This window comes from Euprymna scolopes, chromosome 6 (genome assembly GCF_053919585.1).
Source record: "Euprymna scolopes isolate OS-2025 chromosome 6, ASM5391958v1, whole genome shotgun sequence".
NCBI lineage: Eukaryota > Metazoa > Mollusca > Cephalopoda > Sepiida > Sepiolidae > Euprymna > Euprymna scolopes.
The window spans coordinates 143,500,968-143,514,108 of record NC_136487.1 but is presented as its reverse complement, the minus strand read 5'-3'; the positions used below and the strand labels follow the sequence as shown (position 1 = coordinate 143,514,108).

The 13,141-nt window shown below is 32.8% G+C and overlaps 1 long non-coding RNA gene across 1 annotated transcript in view; it reads left to right on the top strand.

The window, feature by feature from the left end:
- The window catches only part of LOC145278021 (uncharacterized), a 40,230-nt gene extending 31,886 nt beyond the window's left edge, over positions 1-8,344 (top strand). The window contains exon 2 of the long non-coding RNA XR_013868273.1: positions 7,230-8,344. This is a non-coding gene — a long non-coding RNA (uncharacterized LOC145278021). The remainder of the gene's footprint in view (positions 1-7,229) is intronic.
- Positions 8,345-13,141: the final 4,797 nt, after the last annotated feature.

Below are 13,141 nucleotides of genomic sequence, written 5' to 3'. Positions count from 1 at the left end.
GTTTCCGATGGTTCGTTGTTACACACAAGTCCTGAGAGGTGTTTCTCGTTTGCAGTTTAATTCGTCAGTTCCTAGCAGCATCGTTTATAAATAGAATCGCCCGACTGTGTGGGATCATACCCCATTATACATCCAAAATATTGCAACACAGTTGCTTTTGTTTGTGCACATTCTGTTTACATAGTCCTTATCTAGCAACTATTCATCGTCCTACTGGAAACTCAGTACAAGGTCGAGTTTCTCAAGGCAAGGGTTTTCCTTTCTTTAGATCTGGTGTTGCTATAAGGCTGTCCGAATCAGGTACTCACTCCAAATTGTTGAGCAGCAAATTCACATGATCACTTGTCTGGTACCAGAGTCAATATTTGGATGTTCTGAGGGTACATAGCAGTTTTCAGTTGATCTCGCATCAGATTATGCAGTTGATCCAACTCTGCAGCCTTCCACTGGACGTCATTTTTCTCAAAAACAGAATCAGATGTATCCAGCATATCCCCCTCAACATTGTAGGCTTCTGCTTGGGAGGATTTGTACGTGTTCATCATTTTCTTGAGTTTCTATTTGGCATTGCACACACGACTATGTTGGGACACACTATGAAGGTTCACTGGAGAGACACCAATCATTTCTAGACGAGTGCTGAGTCGTTTTCTTGATGTTTTGTACATTTCAAATAGTTCATCATTTGAAGCGTCTTCATCAGTATCATTTTGAAACTGAACTACATCATATGAGGAGCTTGTGTCAGATGAACTTTTACTAATGAGAACTTGGTAGGATTTGTCACATTGTCGGCAAAGCATGAACCCTGGCAGTCTTTGGCTTCTAAATGATGTGCCATCTCAAGAGTTATTCGTTTCATTCCCTGAGCCTTACGTTTGTGTTTTCAAGATGACACAGCACTTGATTGTATGGCGTTCAAAAGCATTGCCAAATACCTGTTCATGATGGAGACAGATGCTTGTTACATTTTTCCGCTCACGTAAACCAGCACACCATAGGTAGATTGTTTGGGTTTCATCATCAAATTCGTCCATATTTCTCAAGCCAGCAGACCTGGTGTAATGGACCTCATGGCATGGTGTCTTCAGAAGTTCACCAAAGCTACATTGTCCTGCTTTTTAGTTAGCTGATATAAAACTTCTGGGAAGGAGTATGAAAATGTTCATGGCAGTGAAGATTTTGCAAAAAAAAAAAAACCAAGGCATTTCTCAGCATTTTGTTCAGGATGAGGGTAAATTTAAATATAATTAAAGAATAAAACTCCTTTATGACTGGGCAAACACCTTTCTTCCCTACCCGGTTATTTGACTCCACCTGCCAATTGCATCCTTGCATCAAACGAAAAAACAAAATAGTTTCAGCCAACTTACAGAAACACCAGGAAGCACCAATACATAATTCTTAAATGAACAGGAAGTCAAAATAAAGTTCAGGATTTCCTGTTTGTGGTGAAGTCAAGTGACCCCTTGTACATTGTTCTGTCTGGAAGTGAGGCCTCTAAAACTGCCCATCTTTGAGGTTTAATTGTGAGCTAACGAGGAAAAAACAAAAACCCACTTTTTGAGGAATTCAAAGTTCAGACTATCAAGAATGTCTAGAAACAAAAAATAATTAAATTTCCAATAGTGCCACATGATTTTTGGGGTCGAGCTGGACTAATACCCAAATTCGGCTTAAAAGTTCAATCGCTCAGAAATAGTTAATTTTCAGAGATTTTAGACATGATTTTTGGATTCCTCAATGGAAAACCTTGTTAGTGCAAATTTTCAAGGTTCTACCTAGTCTAGAAATTGATTTATGCCTAAAAACGTTTTATAATGTTGTGAATTCGTAACTTGGCGTGATATACGTAAAATACCAAAATTGTGATATTTCCGGAACTGTTGAGAGTTAGAGGCTCAAATTTTTAGGATTCTCTAGTTTTTATGATACCAACATAGACAGTTTGTAAAAAATCTGAGGTAAGGGTGTCATAGTCAGAATGATTTGAGATGGAAAAACCCTCTTATATATTATAAAGTTGTGATTTAAAAAAATATATATATATATGACTTAGGTGTATCAGCTTAAACCAAAACTTGTGAAGCAAAAAAAAAAAAAAAAAAAATATATTTATATATATATATTGAGTTCCTTCAGCAAGAACTGAAACCAAAACTTTAGGATTCTTGGTAAAATTATTTATTACAAGAAATGGAAGGTCATAACAATGGAATGACAGTCACTCTGAAGAAAAAAGATGTAAGCATGACACAATAACACACATGCTATTCGTATTAATATATAAATGCATTTATAAAACCATTCAGGTTTGCATCACCTATTCAATTTACCCCCCCCTCCCCTTGCAGCAACAACTTTTAGATAAAAATTTGACTTTATTCATCAACATAGTTTCCTTCTAGGGTGATACCCTGATTTTGATACCTTTTTGTAGAACATTTTTCTTTAGTTTCAAAATATAACCTTGGTTTTCAATACCACTGGAGCCAAAACTCTTTTCCTGGAGCATTCTTTTGAGGTTTGCGAACATTAAGTAGTCACTTCATTATTAGGATCTTATGTACGACCTAAAAAGAAACTGAAATCTTAGGGAGATCTCTATCATTCCAGTAATTCTAGGAGCAACAGGACTCCTTAAAAGGAATTTTAAAAAAAATTACTTGGCAAATATACCCGGTGAATCAAGTGCAAGAGTAATTCAAACAATTGTATTTAAAGGGATGGTCAGTATCTTTTAAAAAAAAAAAAAAAAAAAAAAAAAAAAAAAAAATTGGCATCCGGTAGGATGCCCCATTCCCAGCTTGAACACAAACTGATAAGCTTCTGTTGATTAGAATGAACAGATCTCTTCTAGAGTGATCCTTTTTTTGTATGAATCTAAGTATATCCAATTTATTGTAAAGTCTTTTAGGGAAATAGTTGTACTTAACTCGTGATGCAATTCTCGTTCTTTGTAAGCTTCAGAAATGGAGTATTTTTTGCATTGGCAGAGTTCAAAATCAACTTTGCAATCTAGTGGAAGATGGTCTATTTTCTTATCCGCAACACTTTTATCACAAAAGAGACCTTATTACTCCCTATTTATTTGCCTTTCTACTAGGGCAGACTAATACACGAGATCCGTTCTAATGTGTAGAAAGTGCAACTCCCCCAATGCATGACACGTTGTATTGGAACAGAAATAAAGATTGCTTCCGTCTATCTTAATGCTTCCCAACCTTTCTTTCTCAGTTGGGAAATCTGACTTAGCAGATGAATGTTTGGTATCCAGTTGGATGCTGCATCTCCAACTTGAGCAAACTGGTAAGAAAATAGCAATAAAAACCATAAAATAATAAAGAATAGTGATTGTGAAAGCAAAAAATGGTAAAATCTTTACCACTTCATTGCTTATCAGAACCTCATTCAGTTTTAGTTTGTTTTGTATCTAATAAGAGATAGTTTTAATTTCAAACCTGGAATTCAATAATGAAGCAAGAGTTGCTCAATCCATAACCTGTAACGCTAGTGTTCAATCGCAAATAAAAGTGTGAGAAGAAAAACGGGAAAAGGCTTCTTTCAGAATTTTCTCCTCAACTAGGTGCACAACCAAATCTTCAGAATCTAGTCTAGCCTACTATTCAATACGTGATTTGATGCAGGATGTATGGCTTCATCCTTTTCCTAAGGATGTTAGAGAAAGTGATAATCATTTTGACAAAACTCTAATCTGGCAGGCAAACCTGTAGTCCACACCTATAACCACCAGATTATTTCCATATCTATGCTAATAATATATGCCGTACTTTGAAGTGATTGTGCCAACTAGCTAAAAGTGCTCTTTTGGCAAATAAGCATATAAAGAACACTTTTTTTTAGTTGGTGCAATTACTCCAAAGCACGGTAACAGTTCAGTATTTGCAGGTTCAATTTTGAATCTCATCTTTGACTGTGTGTGATGATAATGGATGGTGAACTCATTAAATATATATCTTGCCGAATCATGCAATACACTTAAATATATTTTAATTTATACAGATTTCGTATGTATTATTACAGAACCAATTCTCTATTTAATATTATATTGTACCTAATATATAGTGATATTTAAAAAAAATGACTTGGGTGTCATTTGCTAGAATCAAAATCTAAACATTTAGCACTCCAGCCGCATTCCCTACTGTTTGAGCTATTGACAAATAAAGATTTAAAATTAAACCACTTCAGGCTATGAATGAATTTGTGCAAAAGTAATAGAAATATGTCAGGAAGTTAAAATGAACATTTTACATTTCAACTTGATATTTTTTTGTACGCGTTATTCATTCATCCAAACAAAGATTTTACTCGTTATAAACCATCCTTGGTGTATGATTACTATTTCCTGTTATTTCAGTGTCATGTGACCAATAGTTTAAGAGTTTATCGGTTATATATTTATAAAGAAAAATGTTGAAAAACTCTAATTTGTTTAAATAACCTTTCATGAAATAAAGTATTTCAAACAACTTATTTGGGTAGAATTCATTTTTCAAAATAAAAGGTTAGCATCTGAAAAAGATATCTGCTGAATAACTGGAAATTTTGCTTTGTTAAAAGACTCCCAAATGTTCAATCTGTTGGGTTCTTATAAGGATGGCTTTGTGCACACTGAATTCAATAGTAAAAACAAGCAACTTTTTTTTTACTTCACTCACTTATTTTTCTGGTCAAAGAATGCTAGAAGAATATTTTTCAGAAAGTTTTTAATGTGACTTCATAAAAAAAGATTAAATAAATTTAAAGCAAAAATATTTGCAGTTAAAATTTGAAGAAATCTATATATTTAAAGGGAAAAATGTGTGTATGTGTGTTTGTATGTCTCGCAAGAACTTCCGACAAACGCTTCGGAACGTGATGAAGCTGATATTGTTTTAAACCTACCTTTTGGATGGCAAATATCGAAAAATTATCCAAAAACATTAATTCCTTCGCCCTCAACTGGGAAGTTTTCTACAAGGAGGGGTTGCTCTTTTCACTGATATTCTCCTTTTGATTGACTAGTCTTAATTTCAACGTTTGCGACTTCCGGTTTTGCCATAGAGGCATCGGCTAAAACGTTAATTTTTTTGTTTTTAACCTTCTTTTTCATGTTCCGGGTTTGAGCCTGTCTGCTTACTACCATTTTTTTTTTTTTTTTTTTTTTTGGCCAAGATCAAAGTGTAGTATCTGTTCTTCAGATGCAGTGCTTCATTTCTTGTTCTCTTTCAGTGGAGGAGAAATCCTTCACCACTGAGATAATTTTTATTTTTTGTACCTTTTCTCCACATTAAAAAATGACCCTGGTGTCTAACTCTGTCCCGTGGGGAGGCATTGTAAATAGGTACTACCATTTTAACACCTATCTCCACCTAAACTGCCTATTGTTTTGACCCCCCCCCTGCTACTACCACTTTTTTTTTTTTTTCCGGGTTCCTTACTATACCACCTCGACACACCCGAGCAACACCAGGAATCCCCGCTAGTCTGATATAGAATTGATTAGCAAAACGTTTTTTATTTTTCAACAGTTAAAAAGAAAAACAATTATACTACCAATTTTTTTTAATTTTTTTTTAAAAGTTAAAAAAAATAAATAAATAAATACCCAAAACAATTCCAGTTTTCATTTCAGTAGCAGAAAGTTATAATTGGCAATCAGATCATTTTAAAATGTTCTTTACTAGTGAGTCACCATTTATGAAGGCAAAAAAGCCACTTGAGGATGATGGTTAATGAGATGGAATGGTGACCAGTTGAAAGATGGATTATATTATGAAAATTGAAAATAATGAAATAAACTTGTTGGATGACTCATGGTTTATGGCAAGTATTTGTTGCTATTGGATTTGAAGATGACCATGTTGTAACCTGCAGGGAAGGTGTCCCATGGTAATGTTTTAGATGGGAAAGTCTTGGAAAGAAACCCTGTTCATGGAAATTTTGCCTTATGCTAGACACATGGAGAAGAAAGAGTAGCAACTTCTATGATAAGGGGGCTGAGAAGAGATCATTTCACTAGATTCTGTAGTCCATTTTTGTACTCTAAGACAAAAAGATTGTGCTGAGTGTTACCTCTCCCAGATGTAGCAGCAATACTCCATCGTAGGGCAAACCTAACTCATCAGACGTCTGGTGTGGTAGAATGATCCAACCATTTTTCTAGGAATTTGAGTTTTATCTTATTTTAGGCCTGGGGTGAAATGCAGTCCTCGAAGCTTATCAAAATCGGAGGCTTTGTTATTGTAAAAAAAAAAAAATTTCTTTTTGTTCTCAGTCAAACCATTTTTTTTTTTTTTTTTTAATGTTTCGTTTGTATTTTTAATCAAAATTGAGTAGCATTTATTTTATTTAATGTTTTCATTTTAAATATCCAAATAAGCTTACTTTTGTCAGCCTTGTAACTCTCACTTCCTTTATTTTGTGCTTAATTAGAAGGTGCTATCAGATAAGACTGTCTTATGATACATTTCTGACCTAAAATGCATTAAATAGTAATGTTATAGTTTTTGGTTTACCTTTCTGTTTGCAAAACTGAATCATATTTATGCAAAGTCAAAATTTTTTCTCTAAAATAACCAAACTAAAATATTTGAAGATATAAAAACTTTTCCAAAATTACTGGATTCAACATTAAATAACCTGAGAAACGGTTGATCTGTAAAATAAAACAACCAAAACTGCTTCGTCTTTTAAGCCTTAACATTCCATGAATAATGTTTCTTACAAACGGTTGGACTCTATTTTACTAAGGCTTATGGTTGACTAGTTTTTGACTAAGTATTTTATTTTTTTATTCGGTTTATTTATTTTTATTTTATTTTTTAGCAACTTAAATCAAATAGCTTTATGCCTTGTCAGGAACATTTTCCATAAAAAAAAACATTTCTTTATCTTTTGAAGCTTTTCAAAAATCACCCCCACCCCACATTAAGCTAATGCTATAGTATAAAATTTTCCATTTTTATGTTTGTCTTCAAAATATGTTTCAGTCCAATCCAAAATGCTGAAGAAAACATTCTTTGACCTACATTTTCAGCAGCATTTGAAAACGTTTCATTCTATTGTCCGTTGCTGCTGTTCTTATGGTCTCTATTTTAACACGGGATGACCCACTTATGTCGGCTGATCTTAGTCATGATATTTTGTGTGCCATATGTTGAATGTGTTGCTTTATGATGCAAGTTGTTTAAGTTGTTTGTCTCCTCCTATTTTTATTTTTTCAGATTACAGTGTAGCTTCTCCAAACAGCTTTGGTGAAATTATTACTCTTTGAAAACTTTACAACAAAATGGTGTTTACCCTGCAGCAGCGAATTGCGATTGTCGAAGGCTATGTACGAAACGGATCGATTAAGGAAGCGCAAAAATCTTTCATAGACAAGTACCCAGGCACGAAAGCACCGTCTAAACGTAGCGTCCAGGTCCTGGTTAAGAAATGGCGTGAAACGGGTTCCGTTGAAAAAGTGCAGAAGCAAAGGCCCAAACTAGTTCAGACACCTGAAGTAATCCATAATATTCTGCAGCAGATGATAGAAAACCCCCTAAATTCAACTCGAAAACTATCCCAGCAAGTCGGTATATCACGGACCACTTGTCAGCGTGTAGTGAAATCTCTAAATATGGCAGCATATCAAATAAAAAATGAAGAGGAAACGAGTTCACAATGAAAGATCTCTTGCTGCTCCAGTCTATAGTGTTTGCGGCTGTTCCCAGGACTGGCTGCCCATCATTACCTTAGCCGTTGCAGATTATCATACATGGTCTGTTCATCCAGTACCCTGTGTGTTCTATAGGAGACAGCTCAACCCATCTAGGATGAATGTTGCCTCAAGTCAAGTCTTCTATTGCTTCTTACTTAAATTCTTCCAGTTGACTAGTATTTTAAAATAGGCTGCCTTGTATGTATATGTATATATTATATTAGGTATCCCAAACTAAAATTTTTTTCATTATATCTGAAAACTGTTAATGTGAAGATAGATTTTTTTCAAAACAACGGCACAAAATTTATTTTTGTAATTCAATTAGCGACTCTAAACTCTTTTTGAAATTAGAAAATTTACCATTTTGTGTGCTGTTCATGCAGAAGCCAATTTTTACAGCATACAGAAAAGTGAAAAATCCATTCACATGAAATGTCATTTTGTTGTAAATGAAATCATGATGAAAGCAATATTAGACTAATCAAGCCAGCCTAAACATTACCCTACACAATACATAAAAATGATACGGGAATGCAACTTTGTTCGTATACATTTATTTCAACATTGAACCATTATAGTTTGATCTCATTGTGCTATAAATTAATTTTTTTTTTTTTTTTTTTTTTTTTTTTTTTTTTTTTTTTTTTTTTAGTCATAAATCAATAAAAAAAAAAAAACTCTAGACTGTAAAAGCAGATGAAATGACAATTTGATAATAGGGCAAAAATATATTTAAAAATTAAAAAAATAAGACTATATACCTTACTAAAATTGCTGTTTAGAAAAACGTTCTTATTAGACATACAAGCTTGACACTTTTCGATTTTACTAATTTTTTGAATTAGGAATTCATAAAAATGTTTTTCTGTAATATCAAAACCTTTTGTCATAGATATGTTTTAACGTTGCTGAATTTATTCCGATTTTACTGAAAAAAGTCTAACAACAATAAAATGAAGAAATTTTTATACGAAGGAAATCAAATTTTTATTTGTAAAGCAATTATTGTACTCATTTCAACCGCTAAAGATTTGAAATGAGTACAATATTTTTATCTCCAGTTACACTTTTATGCTTTTGTAAAAATACATCTCGAACATTACAAATCATACAGTTGATAATCAATAAACACTTACCATAAACGATCCTCATAAGTTATCAAATTCCATTCATTATTTTCAATCCTCTCATAATATTCATCATTCAACCGGCAATCCATCCATATCATTAATTATTGTCCTTGAGTGACTTTTAGTCTTAAATAGTAACTCGTTAATAAAAAAAATCATTCAAAATGAGCGTTATATACTAAAATCCTATCTTAACTCCATCTATGTTTCAAACTAACATAAAAGCTGATGAAAACAAAACATTTGAAGATGAAAGTCAGCTAAACTAATTCGTTAACTAGCACAAAAATGAAAAAAAAAATGAAACAGGAAAAATTAAAAGTTGAAAGACATGTCAAATTAAAGATGTAAAGTTACATATTTTCCAAAAATAAAGTTTTTAAATATTTTGAAATCTTTTTTATTTATTTTTTTTTTTTTTCAATTTATTTTAGAATTTCAACATTATATATGTACTGAGTTCATAAAAATATGGTTTTATTACTAAAAAAAAATTTGTTTGCCAATGAATTTATTAAATTTGAAGCTCATATACTGCCAGAATCCACCATAGGCTTTTATTTCATGTCCAATATATTTTTTCAGGGAATTCATGTCTTAAGGTCTGTATTCATATAAGATCAATAATCTGACCAATGTAAGTTTTTTTTTTTTTTTTTTTTTTGTCATAAAAGTGGAGATAATTACAGTACGTTACTTTGAGCAGAACTTTTCCCATTGCTGCTGATTTTAAAGCATAAGACAACCTTAAGAAATCTGTATTGTTATTTGCAACACTACCAAACCACTTCCTGGAATCGGTTGTATTAACTTCACAGGATTACCATACAGCTTTTAAATCTAAACCACGATCGCTTCCTTTCACAGGTTAACCCTACCAGACCGAGTTACTGCTAAACCAGTATTTTCCGACTACATACTTTTGTGTTGTCAGGGAGTTAAAAATAGCTACTCAATCGCTGCCTAGCTTTGATTTAGCGCAAGTTTAATGTTCTGCAAATAGCTTCCTTTGTTTTGGCAAAGTTGTGAGTTGTTTTGTACTATAATAGCCATGAAGTGAGCTGGTGACCAACCAAGCACTTTGACCCATAAAAGAGCAAGACCAAGGAGTTTCATGATGCAACAAGTGTTGGATAAAGTGACATTCTGATGCAGACGAAGGTGAATTTGATCAGGAGTATGTTTCTGAATCGACTAACACTAGTGATGATGACTATATCAATGAAGGAGTAAGTGATGATAATTCTGATGATGCAAGTGAGCCTGTGCATCAAGGAAGCTCCACTTGTTGGGCGGACTGGTAGTACGCGAAGGTTGACAGTTGACAGCAAAAAATTACTAACGCGTTTAAATTTTTTTCACAATTTTGCCTAGGAGAGCAGGCATGGGCAAATTAGGTTCGGTAGCTCAGGTCTGATAGGGTTAAGGAAATATTTGACTATTGTACAATCTGTAAACATTTTGGATTACATTTCAACAAACAGATGAGCACACTTTTCAAAAGTTCATTCTAAGTAAAGTTTCACATAATCGCCACTGTTATATCAATACAAAATATTTTAAGTGCTTTTCTGAAAGTTGTCACTTTTATATATGTTAAAAATAGCTTTTGGTTGGATTTAAAAAAATTCCACTGGATGGATTTATTTTCCTCAAAGAATTGGAGATGAAGCAAGCGACTTCCAATACAACTTTTTCTCACTGATGTTGATCTTAAAACATGAGGCAACTGTAAGATATTACAGTTGGATTTTCAACATTTCAAAACCATTTCGTGAAACCGGCTATCTCTTCACGGAATCAGCATGTAACGTTTAAATCTAAATTAATGATTGCTCCCTTTTGCAAATTACGAATATTATCTGCCCATTTTGAATGCTTTTGCTTATACGTTTTGCAAACATTCTCAGTTATTCTTTAACCAACAGATGTGGCTGCATGTATTCATACATGCTGTAATCTGTTTCACACGTAAGTACACTTTTAACATTCACAAAATAAAGTTTATTTTTAAATGATGAACTTGAAAACATTGTTTCTTACTGTGCTGTTTTGTTTCTTTTTAATTTCTATTTACAAAAAGTATTTAAACACTATTTTCAATATTTTTTGTGGAAAATCCTACCTACCCTCCAGACAAAACTTGTCTCGGTCTACAAGGATATCTTCTTAGGTGGAATCAAAAACCATTTTTTTATTTTAAGAAATAATCTGTATTAGTTATGTTAAAATAATATTTTATAAATTACTTAATAAATCTTGATAAACATGAAATCATTTATAAACATACATCATTTAGTACTGCAATGTTTTATTTTAGTTAATTTTTACTTCAGAAGAAAGTACTTTATCCATTGTTATGCAACAAAGGATTCATTGAGGAAACCCAAATTGATACTTTTAAGAATTATTTACAGATGAGAAAAATTGTAATTAAAACTTCCCACTCCATTCTAACAATTACTTTTGATTAAAAGTTATTAATAAAAGTAATGTTCATTTGATGTCTATAGTTTTCATTGTAGAAAAGTTTAGTGAGAAATGTTATGAGCGCTAAAATAACTATTTATACATGTGTTTACAAGCAGCATGATTCGGCAGACAAGAGATTTGAACATTGTGTGTGTTGCTTTTTCTAAGTGTGCGTTTGTGTACAACAGTATGTTTGAGTTGAAATTAATTTAGCTTTCATAAGCCGAACAGGAAAGATCTGGCCTTTATTGCATTAGGGATGGATCAAAGAGACAAATTCAGAAACATCTGATTGGCTCAAATGTGTTAATTCATGCAGATGTATGCTCTGAGCCAAATAAGTTTCACCAAGGATTAAAATTTTCACATAATCTAAAGACACTATTGAAATTTTTGTTTTATTCCATCTGAGCTCGTTAAGAGTAATTGTTGGTTCATAAAATAGATGAAACATTAGAATTAACAAAATTAAGTTTTTATTTAATTGACTTTCTTCGTTTTATAATCTAAAATTAAACAAAGAATGTCTCTGAAGACGATATTAAAAAAAATTTAAACATTAAAATAATTTTTATTGGTATTTTTAAGGTTTTATAACAAATAAAATATTCCAATAATTGTTAAATTCATGAGCTGTTTTACAGCTGCATGATATCACACGTTCATTTTTTTTTTTTTTTTTTTTAACTCGTGCGAGGGATTTCCTTTCAAAGAAAGACTTAGAACACTGATTTTGATATAATACTTGCGTGTTACATGGTTCAGTTACTTTTCTGTAAATGATTCATCTAAAACACTTTAAAAAAATGATTCTAACATTAAATTATTTAATTTTTTTTTTTTTTTTTTTTTTTTCATTAATCCTGACATATGGTGGCTCCTGGTGAAGGGTGGTTTTACAGAGATCATTGTGTAGGGTGGATGCTTAATTATCAATCTTCCTCTCATGGTCTTGCAATGTAGAAGCAAGTTTTGTGACCATGTCATTATTGAAACTCAACACATCTCAACTCAACAAACCATCTGAGCTATTATTACCTCATTTTTACCTTCAATCAACACAATGCTGTGGCACCTTTTGAATGTTGTCCTTACATGTCAAGCCATGTAATTCTCAAGATTTAGCAGAGCAGTTTGATTTCCATGATACTAAATCTTTGCTACACCTTCTTCATCGATAAACACTTTGAACTATACATAATGGCAAGTCTCACAATACAACTATGGACAGTCTCTGCTCTTTTGGTCACAAAACATGACGATGGTGCTTCTTCATTTAAGCCATGTCGCGCTTATGTACGCAGTGAATTTGTTATCGATGAATGCAAGCTGAAATATTTAAAGGTGTCCGTTGTTATTGAGGAAGACCACAAACGTCACTGATGCTGTGATTTGTACGTGAATTTTCTGTGGCAAGAGTTGCGCAATCTCCAACCACACCTCTCCTGAGTCGACATTGTTGAATACCAGTGGCAAGTAGAAATTAAGAATGACTGGAAACAATGCTGAGATAAGCGGAGAGCACATACAGCACCTACTATTTCCAAATGGTTACCCATGTAGTACTGGTACAGGCTTGTTGTTGCTTAACTTTGGTGATCTGATGTCAACATAATTATGCCATGTATTATCTATATATATAAAAACGAAAATGTATGTATGTGTGTTCGCTTTGTGTATGTCTACAAAAGGCTTTTTTTCGCCGTGATTCTTGGTTGGCTTGCTCCTTCTTAAAACTTTTTATATGCTGTCTAAATAATAATATCTACGACTAAGGAGCTCTGGTCGCAGCTATCTTTTAATTTACCCGACTTTTACAAGCTATTTTTGA